This window comes from Camellia sinensis, chromosome 1 (assembly GCF_055761805.1).
Source record: "Camellia sinensis isolate YWXY chromosome 1, ASM5576180v1, whole genome shotgun sequence".
Classification (NCBI taxonomy): Eukaryota; Viridiplantae; Streptophyta; class Magnoliopsida; order Ericales; family Theaceae; genus Camellia; species Camellia sinensis.
In genome coordinates this window covers 162,279,858-162,293,407 of record NC_138961.1, presented here as the reverse complement: position 1 = coordinate 162,293,407, position 13,550 = coordinate 162,279,858, and positions in this window count along the sequence as shown.

The window sequence follows — 13,550 nt, the reverse complement described above, 5'->3', positions numbered from 1 at the left end:
GAAAATTATAAAATACTACAAATTAATAATTTGGCTAAAATGGGTGAGTTCTGGGATTAAAATTTCAATTTGATTTTTTTCTGTTGAAAATTCATAAAATGACATATTTCAACTTGCATCATGGAGTGTTCAAAAGAAGGTGCCCAAATCTTAAGGGCGGCCAAAAATGGGGTGTCTACACTAGTATAAACCATCAAGTGATTCTTCTATCTACATCAATACCCTAAAGTAACCAAAATAAGATCTAATCCCTTAAGCGTAACACAAATTTTGACAAAACATCTCCTCAAAATACTAAGACACCATACTTTATTGGTGATAACCCAACTTCAATGAACTATCTCCATCAATTAATGCACAATGCACCCCAACGCCAAAATAACTACCGTTACTCCGTAACATATACAATGTACATCCTAATATCAAAATAACATTTCTATCACAATTTCCAAACATTTTCACCATGGAACAAGTACTAACAAAAGATACACAAACACATTTGGAGAATATGCCGTTACTGACCAGGAATATTCTGTCTACGGATGTCAGTGAGCATATGCCGTTACTACGACGGAATATTCCGTTAGCTGACGTCATCGCGCGTAAGCAAAACACGTAAAAAGGAAATAAAACATGAATTCAGGGATACCGGGTTTCGAACCCCTGACCTCAGGCTTTGTCCCTTGGTCCCTCAACCACTGAGTCAAAACACTAAACCCAAGTCACTCTTGTGACCAGATATAGTCGAATAAATGTATATAATACGTAAATATACAATATAGATACATATATGTATACAACTTTGCCGCTTTCTCTCTCTTCCTTCGAAAACTGCGTCTGACACTATAGCGACCCCGGTCTTTTCCCATTTGACTATTGTGTCCGGACATAGGTTCCGTAGATTCTGTCATTGTATGATGGTTGTTGTTGTCCCTTATTTTCTCATTTGGAATTATGGGATGTGTTGGGCAGGTTCGTTTCAGGTTGGTTGGGTTTAGGAATCATATGTTGCTGTCCAGAATTTTAGATATTCGCTCGAGCGAGGAGTTTGTCGCTCGAGCGAGATGTTGTTTTGGTTATTCGCTCGAGCCAGGTTTTGGTAGCTCGAGCGAGAGTTTGTGTCTGGGTTGGACCTGTAGCTTTGCATTCTTGGCTCGAGCGAGAGTTTCTTCGCTCGAGCGAGTTAGTTCGTTCTTCGCTCGAGCAATAGTTCCTTCGCTCGAGCGTGTGTCTTGTTGCAGACCTGAGGGTTTGAGTTCTTCGCTCGATCGAGCTTTCTTTCGCTCGAGCGAGCTTTTGAGTTGTTGGTTCGAGCAAGGCTTCCTTGGCTCGAGCGTTGTTTCTCTGTGTCTGGTCGCTCGAGCGACCAAGTCTTCGCTCGAGCGAGCCTGTCCAGTATATATTCACAGCAGCGGGATTTGATCAGTCTTTTTCTTATTCTTTTTGGTTCTAAACCCTAGGTTCGACTTTTCTCTCTCCCTACTCACCTTCTCTCTTAGATTTGATCCACTTAGGGTGTGTTTCTACCCTAGATCCTTTATTAAAAAGATAGAGTGGGTCGAGGGCTTCCATTTAATCTGAATTGTTGGTAGTTTGGAGCACTTTGGAGTTTGGGCATTCATCTCCATCTTCTCTTTTGGGGTTATTTCTTCGAGGTAGGGATTTCCTACTCCATTTTATAGGTTATGTTCTAAGTTTTGGTATTTTAATATGTTGGGAATACTTTGGTAAATTTTGGGAAAAACCCTAGTTGAATTATTGAATTGATTTGTATAAGTAATTCATGGAATTGGGAAAAGATGGTTAAATTCATGGAATTCATTGATTAAATGGCATAATTGGATAATTTGAATCATTTGTCTATTGAATTGTAGACATAGTTATTTTCAGTTTAGAAATAACTGTTTTGGACTATCGGTGGAGGATAGTCGTGATTGTTGTAGATATTGCATGTGGATTAGGAATAACTGAAACTAATCACATTGGTTAAGTCATAAATTTTGACTATTGCATTGATACAGAAAATACGTGTATTGATTGAGCATTGCATTTGCATACATTGTTTTGTGTGTGGGAGGAGATAGGGGATGTACTCCACGGTTTAGGGGAAGATAGGGGATGGACCTCTAAACCGGATTTTGTTTGGGAGGAGATAGGGGATGGACTCCATTAGCATCACTTTTATGTGTGCTTATTTATATAGAAGTGTTTTATTGATACAGCACTAAAATGTGTATCAATCTGGAAGTATGAAGTGCTTTGATTTATTTGAGCTTGAGTCTCATTTGTTTGTTGATATTGAAGGATGTGAATACGATATATGTAATTCACTGTTGTAAGTTTGGCCAGGTTCTTGGCCATGTTGATAAAATTGGAAAGTAAAACGTATCTTAGACAATAGTGTCATGAGACTGTAAAATGAAGTAATTAATTATCCTGGTTAACCATCTGTTGAATGCTATTGCTTTATTCATTGCTTATATGTGGTTTAGTATATTTCTACTGGGCTGTGGCTCACCCTTTATGGGAATATCATTTTCAGGTTCAGGTGATAAGCTACCTCCAAGGACTTAGCTTGGGAGGGTTTGGCTTCTGGATTTTGAAGAAGACTATCTTTAGTTAATTGTCTTTATTTATTAATACATGTAAACATTCAAGCTTAGGGCTTTTCTTGTATTGAGTTAGAACTCGTATTTTTGTATCCAAGTGTTGGCTTGGAAAGATGTAAGCCTGTAGGGCATTTTATTCGATGTTACATGTAATACTTATTTAGTAATACTCTGATGAATGAATTAATAAAATGTCTTCTTTAAATAATGCATGTCAATGATATTTAATGGGTTAATTTTGAGGGCGTTACAGACACGCGGCCTTGCTTTTGCGTCAGTTGGCCGACAAAAGCAGACCTCCTCGATTTGTAAGCTCGCCTTGGCTCTCTCTCCCTCTTGTCTTCTTCTCTTCTGCATTCTTCTGAATCAGTATCTTCCCTCTTCTACTTATTCACTCATTTTTCCTTCTTCTTCATCATTCTCTTCCATCTCCTTCTTCTTCATCACTTTGCTTCTGTTTCTTCTTCCTCATCGAGAGAAAAAGAGAGACTGAACAGAGGAGAAAAGTTGTCCCCAAACTCAGTCTATTCTCTGCTATTTCTCTGACTCTCATTTCTTTCTCTTTACATCTCTCACTACACATGGCCTCATCTCGTCCTCTCACTTTCTTTCTGGACCTCAATGATCCAAGCTCTCGTGGACCGAGTATCCCTGCTCCCACTCTTCTTAACTTTCTTATGATGTCTGTTGAGCAAATCATGGCTGCTCAATTTGACATTGAGACGAACCACTTCACACTAAGCTCTTGCATGGAAACAGTGACTGCGGTTACCAAATTATCTCACCGGTTGTAGAATAGGACCAGTGAAGTACAACAGTTAAATTCCTAACTTTCTCTGCTCCAGCGCATGTACAAAGATGCGCGGGCAGAGATTTGTGCCTTGAAGGCGGAGAATAAAGAGTTGAAACGAAAGATACCATCTTGACTCGATTCGGAGCACCTTCATACTTCGCCTCTCTCGGCGGTCCTGTACACACTGAGGCGGAGCCTTCAAGGTTCTCCCAAGGAGACAAAAAAAGGAAGAACTCGGCGAGAGAGTCGAGTAAGTGAAGTTGGCATGTGATTGTTATCAAAAACAAAATCCCTCTCCCTTTTCTTTTTTTTTTGCCTATGTAATCGGGATGTCATCCTCGACTTCAATAAAATCAATTTTCTCTTTTTTTATTTATTTATAATCTAGTGCAATAATTTACTTAATATCCATCCAAAGTGATTATCTCAAGACTCTTAACCAATGAGAACACCCTCCCTTTAAAGACACAATTCAATGAATTATTTTTGAGACCCAAGCAAAATCTCAAATGAAGGCCTTTCACATTTAAATACTAATTTAAATAATTATTATTTAATTTTTTTATTTAAATATAACTTTTCTTACTTTTCAAGATGAAAAATTACTAAATTTTTACAAATGAAATTTTTCTAACATATTTTTTAGTTTATAATATTTTTAATCGATTTACTTCTATCCCTTTTTTGGGCAAGATAAGACGTCATTGCGCATCATACATCATCCTACTAACTCTTAATTATAATTAACTTTATAGAGAAGAAATGTTAATCTTCATATAGGTTAATTAGACTTTTAGCACACATTATTATTTTGAGGCCAAACCCAAAAAAAATAAAAAAATAAAAAATGTAATTTTATCTAAAACATTCTAGGATGTGTGTTCCATTAACATTAACAGTATATCATTTGGAAGAAACCATTGTTCTTCCAAACATTCTATTATCAAGCATTAAATTTGTTTTACTATTTACTAGTGATACATTCTATTAACAGTATATAATTTGTTCTTCCATTAACATTAAGACGTCATTGTTATTTTGAGAACAATGGTTTCTTGTGCATTAAGTTAATGGAACACATGGTATAACATTAACAGTATATCATTTGACAGTATTTTAATGTGTGTTCCAAACATTCTAGGATGTGTGTTCCATTAACTTAATGCACAAGAAACCACCCACCGAAGAATGTTGATCCTACCAAGCGGATAGATCTTATTGATAAAAAATGGAACACTAAAGAATTTCTGGTAACATTTTCATCCTTTCTTTTTTCACCCAGAAAAACCGTCTTATGATGAAATCTCAACAAGTACTCTTATCTATTTTTCAAAGAATTGATTGAAACTAGTGAATAATTTGAAATATCTTTTAAGTTAAAATGATATATAGGAAAATGATAGAGAGGAACAATGCAATTTCTTTATTATCAAGCATTAAATTTGTTTTACTAGTGATACATTTCATTGTTATATTGGTTCATTATTCCTTACAAGAACAATCAAAAGCCAACATATTTGTCTTACTAATGATACATTTCATTGTTATATTGGTCATTCTTCCTTATAGGAACAATCAAAGGCCAACATCGCGAACAGAGAAATGATGTATACAAAACATAGATGTGGTTCTAGGTCAATCCCTGTTCGAGTAGAAAAACTGGTACGTATCCTTGCACTTTCAGAATTATATTAGATTCTTAGCTTTATTTATTGAATATTTGGCCTATCGAATTAGGCACGAGAAAAGAGGATGTTACCTGATCTAGCAGAGTTGTACAAGGAAACTCAATATAATGAGAAAACACATGAGTGGATCTCATCTCAAGCTCAGTTTAATTATGTGAGTATATATTGCAATTTTTATTAACAAAATTTTAGAATACTATTTGTTATGATCTTATTTAATTTTCTAATAATTATTTAATTTTTTTTATATTTGATAGGAAAATATGATACAGACACAGGCTGATCACCTCTCACAGCCGGGATCAACCCCTTTTACTGCAGAAGAGCTATCAATCAAAGTCCTAAAGCCAAGGTCTGACTATGTGAAGGGAATTGGCATGAGACCTTCATCCTCTATTAGGAGGACCACTACCATATATCCTGAAACAAATGATTACGTGTAGCGCCTTGAGATGCAAATAGAGACACAGAAGGAACAAATACAAATGCAGAACAATAAAATAGAAGATCTTGAAGAGGGTAAGAAGAAGCAAGGGGAGATAATGGTTGATGTTGTCAACTTTTTGAGGACCAAAGGATTCACTGGACACTTTGGAAGTGGAGGTGACTCATCCGCAAGTGGACATACTTCTTGGTAAAGTATATTAACTTTAATATAACAAATTTTATAAAAGAATATATCTTTGAAGAATTAGGAAGTAATGGAAACATGCATATGACATCCAATTTGTACAGGTGCACGGGATGCATAAATTGTGAATTAGTCTAAAAAATATTTTTTTTTCTCTATACTTAAAGTTTCAAAAAAGGCCATCGAAATGCTAAATTATCACACAACTACATATTTGTACAGGAATCAATAGAAACACCTTAGGAGGGACCAATATAAGTTGTATGAACTTACGACACATTAATGGGATGCATCATTTGTGAATTAGCCTTAAAATTAATTTTTTGTTCTCATAATCTCGAAAAAAGTCTGTTAGATGGATAAATTGTATAATTGATCTAATTGTAAATTGATGAGTTACTAATGTTTTTAATCTTTTGTATAATTGATTAATTACTAAAGCTTTTAATTTATTTTTTTACAGATTGGATTGGGGTGGCATTTTTGACATGCAACAATGATATAATTTGTTTGAATGTTCATTTTTGTTTGATAAGGCTACACATACTTTGTGGAGTTGCACTAGTTATTGTTGGATGTTTGGTGGAATTGAACAAGTTATAACTTTTGGATATTTTGTGGATATTTCACTATTTTATTGTATTAGGATGAAATTATTTGTAATGATGAATGGATATTTTCATTTTGTTAATTCGTAAATGTGTTGATAACAGGTTAGGTTAAGTTGTGATGGAATTGTTATATTCAACAGGGTTCAACATGAACAGGGTTATATTTGTTGAACTATAATTTAGATTTTGATAAAATAGGTATATAATGTGGAAAAAAATATTATGGAATTATTGACAAAATTTTCCATCCCTAAAGAAGGTTTTTTTGTCTCTTATTTGGCTTAGGTGGATGATTAATTTTGTCATGAATTCTTTATTTCGTCGCTAAATGAATTTGTCATGACAAAAAATATTGTCACATTTTGTCACTATTGCCCTCAATGTGTGACGAATTTTTTTTGACATTATTTCACCATTTTTAATGATGAATTTGTTTGTCTCTATTGGTAGCTTCTTTGACAAAAATTTTTTGTCTTCGTTTATATTAAACGTGACAAAATTATTTCATCTCTATTTCTTATATTTATGACAAAATACTTTTGTCACTAATTTCTTCCTTTAATGACAAAATATTTTGTCGCTAATTACTTACAAGTATGTTCCCAACAGAGTGTATTGGAGACAAAAAAATTCGTCACAAATTTATCATTTTTAATGATGAATTTGTTTTTGTCTCTATTGGTAGCTTCTTTGACAAAAAAATTTCATCTTCGTTTACATTAAACGTGACAAAATTATTTCGTCTCTATTTCTTATATTTATAACAAAATACTTTTGTCTCTAATTTCTTCCTTTAATGACAAAATATTTTGTCGCTAATTACTTATAAGTATGTTCCCAACAGAGTGTATTGGAGACAAAAAAATTCGTCACAAATTTATCATTTTTAATGATGAATTTGTTTTTGTCTCTATTGGTAGCTTCTTTGACAAAAAAATTTCGTCTTCGTTTATATTAAACGTGACAAAATTATTACGTCTCTAATTCTTATATTTATGACAAAATACTTTTCTCTCTAATTTCTTTTTTTAATGACAAAATATTTTGTCGCTAATTACTTACAAGTATGTTCCCTACAAACCGTATTGGAGACAAAAAAATTCGTCACAAATTTATCATTTTCAATGATGAAATTGTTTTTTCGTCTCTAAGACCCTTTAGCGACGAGGCTTTGGCGACAAAACGGGTGACGAAAAATTTTCGTTGTAATTAGTTTGGGTGACGAAATATATACATTTTGGGACAAATTTGTTTCGTCTTTAAATCCCAAATTTGTTGTAGTGACTTTTGCCGATTAAAAATGGACTTTTAGCGACCAATTTTTTGGTCGGCAAAGGTGTCATTTCTTGTCGTGCAAGGATCTACAGTACTCTATCAATGATTTTTTGTTCAATATTCTACATATTAGAAATTGTTTAGGAGGAAGGGTGTGAGTTGTGTGTTTGATCTTAGGGTGTTTTAAGTTGTATTGAGTTGAAATCTCTTTAACTCATTTTGGGATTTTGGAGATGCACATTATTTGTCATACTTTAGGTGTCAACATAATTGGAATGCTTAGTTTGGACAATGATGTAATTTTTTTTGAAACCATTTGTATCATTCTATATTTTAATAAATTTGATTTGCATGTTGTTTTTGGAAAAAAAAAAAAAATACATAAAGTTGCGTAACAAAACAACAGGACTAATCCATCTTTGACTGATTCAAATTTTAACTTTTTAATATGATTTTTTGTAAGAATGATTGCAATTTCAATAAAAACATGTTCCGTTTAAATGTAACAAATGATTCTTTGAACTTTATAGTGAAGCTAATTAAAATTACAAGAATTAAAATAATATAACAATCAAAATAGATTGTAGAAAAAGATAGTTCTTGTTTGTAAATCACAAACATCATATCACGTGCTCTATATGGTTGCATATAATACTGGTACAAATTGGCTCCATATGATATATATGCATACATATATCTGGTTTCTAACCCAACAACATAGCCGCGAGTCACCTTATTGAATTGGACAAACTCAGAAAGCAAGATAGGGTAAGGCATCTTCCAAGCTTGCCAGTAATAACAATAAAAAACAATAATATTGATAATAATGGTGAGTTTTGATAAACTAATAAATTGGAATTTTGGAGTAAGGAAAAAGAAGAAGGAAAAATAATGGGTGAATTACAAATATACACTTTGAGGTTTGATTAAAATACGAATCGCTCTTTGTGGTTCTGGAAATTACATTCCACTCCCTGAGGTTTCTAGTTTCATAAGAAATTGCCCATTTTATTAATAAATTATCAAGTCAATTAAAAGTTTTTAATGATATTAAAAATAAGTTTATGTGGGGAAGTATTTTGCGAATAATGCCACGTGGTCAAGATAGCCCTGAGATGTCAATAAAGGTGCCACATGGATAAGTGATGTTGCCAAGGTGACCACGGCATTGCCGAGATGTTCTGCAGTAATGTCAGAATCCTGAGGTACCCAGATAAGGGACAAGAGTCCTAGAACGGAAGAGACTTTCAGTCTAAATAAGGATAAAGCTCATGAGGAGTTTATCCTTATCTAGCCGAGAGTCCAGAATAAGCATTGAGCTTGAGTCCAATGAAGTGAGGCTTCTAGGGGACTAGGTCACTACTGGATATAAAAGTGAGGCACCCTCGTGAGACTGAGGTAAGTTTTTACTTGGGAATTTAAGTACTGTTTTGATATTTGTGAAAGATAAGATTTACTAACTTGATCTTCGGAGTACCCCTAGGTGGACGAACCACACTGCGTTATTCTCACCTTTTTATTGATAGGTAGTTGGCTCAATCTATTCTGTCAGTACTCTCCAACTAAGTTCCCTGATTGGTTGTGTGGTCAGAAATCAACACTCACAATTTGGCACCGTCTATGGGAACTTAAGGGGAACAGATTGCCAACAACAGGCAGGAAGAGAGAATTGGGGACAGCATCCATAGTGAGGAGGGGAAATATGCGGATCCTAATGCCAGAGAAGATCGTAATGAAGGAGTACAGTGAATGATGTCGACAAGGAGCGCAATGGCCCAAAGAAAAGAGGTCGAGATGAATACTACAATGAAAGTGACCTCCAGGTATCTATTTTGACCCAGAAATTATAAAAGAAAGAAAAAAATGAGGAGAAATTGAAAGAAAAAAACAAAAAAACAAACGACAAGTTTGACCGTTGTAACAAAATAAACATTGAGTTTTTAATTTTGTTAATTTAAACCCTGAATTTTTTATTTGTTTTCAATCTGAATCATTTGTCTATTTTTGCTACGTAAAATCGACGCAAAATGAGCATTTTAGTCATTAAATTCAATGAAAATGTATACTTTAGATATTTTATGTATTCTTATATTTAGTATAATAACTAAAATACTAATTTTTTCGGTGGTTTTGGTTAACGAAAATATGTAAATAGTCTAAATTGAAAACAAATCAAAAAATTAGAGTTTAAATTGACAAAATTAAAAACTTAGAGTTTATTTTATTAGCAGAGTCAAATCTTGATTTTTTTTTTTTTCAATTGTCCTAAAAAACAATTTAAAAAGTTTCATAGGCAAAATTCATTTTACTCATTGTTAGAATATTAGAGAGAGGGGAAATGTTATGTATTGTATTGAATCGATTGTCCTATACAATAGAAGGCCTATATATATATATATATATAGGCTAAGAAATAGTATGCTACTAGAAATCTAACTATAAGAAAGAGTATCCTATAAAAGACCTAACTATGGCAATACCTAATATTTCTAGGAAATCAATATCTAATATATGTAGGAATATATATCATATATACATTAACATCCCCCCTCAAATTCAAGGAGGATACATCTTGAGTTTGGAGAGAGAAACTAAAACATGAAATAAAACTAAATAAAATAAAAGGAAAATATATTGCAAAATTCGAACGGGAGTGCAAGGGCGCTTGAAATAGATCAGAGGCTGGAGCTAAAGTCGGAAAACAATTTATGGTCGTGTCGAACCATTGTAGAAACTGGCTGAAACTAATGCCAGGACAATTTAAGTTCGTACCGGAGCGATATAGAAATTGGCTGGAACTAATACCGAGAGACAGTTTATGGTGGTGTCGGACCATTGTAAGAACTGGCTAAAACTAATGCTAGGATAGTTTAAAGGGGTCATGCCGGACCGATGGAGGAGCTAACCGGAATCAATGTCATGACAGTTTACAAGGTCATGTTGGACCATTGTAGAGACTGGATGTTGAACCAGCAAGCGTGGCACACACATAACTTATGACGTGGTGCTGAACGATGATGGCAACAAATGACTGAGTGCGTTAGGAGGCTGCTCAGATGGTGCGCCAGGGGGCAAAGCGGCTTGGATTGTGCGCCAGAGAGTATGACTTGGATTGTGTGCCAAAGGAGGCAGCTAGGTGGTTTGCATGGTGTATAACCATGTTCACCATGATATAGGTATAATACCTCCCCTCAAACTCAAATAGGTTGAAGATAGAAACTAATTTGAGGTTGAAGCAGAGAGAAAGATAGAGTGAAGGGAAAAAAAATGTATTACGAGTAAAAAACAAATATATATATATATATATATAATAGAGATATTTGGGGTAGAAATAAGCCAGCAGATATAGGAAGAGATCACCACGAAGCGATACTGAAAGGAAAACATGACAGCGGAATAGGTTGAGGTCCGGCGGGCGGCCAAGGTGAGGCTTCCGCCTGCCGGTGATGCTTCCGCCTGTCGGTGAAGCGAAATTACTAGGTTCTTAACCTAGCTTTGATACCATGTTAGAATATTAGAGAGAGGGGAAACAGTATGTATTGTATTGAATGAATTGTATTGAATCGATTGTCTTATACAATAGAAGGCCTAGATATATAGGCTAAGAAAGAGTATTCTACTAGAAATCTAACTCTAAGAAAGAGTATCCTATAAGAGATCTAACTATGACAATACCTAATATATTTAGTAAATCAATATCTAATATATGTAGGAATATATACCATATATACATTAACACTCATTTATAATTTGAAGACAAAGCACTTTATCTTCATGTGATTTTGGATCAAAGTGCAACTATTAAGTCCGTTAATTATTATTATTTTTTCTTTGATCAACAAAGAAAAAGGGAAGCTTTATTGATGAAAAACAAGCAAGTACAAGCATCAATTTACATTAATAACGGAAAGAAGTGCAAAAAGCATCATAGCTATCACTCCACAATCGCAACTAGGTTGGCACCAAGGAAGAAGCACGATCATATGATAGCACTAGACCGACCGACTAGTGAGAAACTAATCCAAAGCAAGACAGAGATACAAAACGAAAAAAACAGAAATAAAAACCAACCAGCCACATAATAGGGACATCCTCATAGCAGAATTAATACTCCAGCAAACTCCAGCAGCTTATAAACAACATCTAACCTACTTCAAATTTGCAACAACATCATGCACTGAGTAATTAACACCCTTCATATTAGACTTAACCCATAGAGCAATTCTAACTTTCACCAGTTCCCCTATCTCTGCAAGATCAGAATGGCCTTCCTTAAATAAACATTCATTCCTTAGTTTCCAAACAGATCACAACATTGCCAAAGGGACAACCTTCCAAATCTCCAACTCATTCTTCTTCCATTTCATTCCACACCACTATTGCAACAAAACCTCCACAGAGCCTGGTATTACCCATTTTACATCCCACTAATTCACCAAAGTCAGACCATACATTCCAGATCAGAGGGCATAACAGCAACACATGATCTATTGTTTCCATCTTTGCCTTACTAAACACACAAAGAGAACTTACATTGTCATTCAATACTCCAATTCGATGCATAAAATTTGCAGACTTTATTCTCTCTCTCTCTCTCTCTCTCTCCAAGCTAACCAACTGAAGAATTGAACCTTTGAAGGTGCTGAATTTTTCTACAAAACCTTTGAAATACTGAGCATTGGCTCTTTAGCTAACTCCACACTTTGCTATACCGAAGCCACAGAGAACTCACCTGAACTTTGCCATCCATGAACAAGAATCCTCAACTGTCTGATTTAGAATAGGTGTCTTTGATAACAATACATCAAGTCTTTGAACCTTCTCTTCCTTCTAAGCTAAGAGTGATCTTCTAAACTCCAACTTTCAATCTCTGTCCTGCCCTTTTCTTTGATAAAAAACCTGTAATAAGCCTTCCTTATCCATTGAGAGACTAAACAATCTAGGAAAATTATTCCTCAGACTTCTGCCATTAAACCACCTATCAGTCCAAAACTGTATCCTCTCCTCATTTCCTATGATAATCTTGAAATTTTGTGCAAACAACTCAGCCACAACAGGGTTAGATTAGATGAAACAGATGACACAATACCCTTCCACACAGTAGACACCATATCAGATTCCAGTGTTGCTGGGATCCACCTTCCCTCAAATCCACCATATTTGCTACATACCACCTATTTCCATAATGACTTCTGCTCTCAACCATACCTCCACCACCATTTTAACAATAAGCAGATGGACATTTGGCCTAATGATCCATGTATCTATCCTTTAGGATAGTGAGAAGGTCAGAGATTCTGGATTCAAGTTGATAGACTGGCCATGACTCTTTCATTGTCATCTAACATTCTGACCTCTAACATATTATCATATAGCAAAAAAAAAAAAAAAAAAAAAAAAAAAAAAAAAAAAAACACTATTGATGTGAATGACTGCAATTCTCTCAAAATCTATACTTTTGTTTTTTGTTATTTTTTTTTTCTATCTCTTCTCTCATACACATAATTTACAATTTTTAACATTAATTAAGTTGAATTATAATTAATCATAAATTTTTAATTATTTATTGTAATTCCTAACTTTTTAATTTAATTATGCTTTAAATCACAAGTAATTCTAAATGCTTAATTATTTATTGTAATTAATAACATTTAATACAATTTTAATTTAATTATATTTTAGATCACAATTAATAATAAATTCTTAATTATTTATTATAATTCCTAACATCTTGATCTAATTTTAATGTAATTATATTTTAGATTAGTCTTTAATTATTATTGATTTTATATTTTAATTTAATTATATTTTAGATCCATCCTTAATTATATTTTTATTTTATTTTATGTTAATTAGTATCTTAATCCAATTTTAGGTTTGAATAAGATGACACAAAATTGGTATTTTATTGTGTTAATTTACTAATTGGTTTTAGAAAATCAA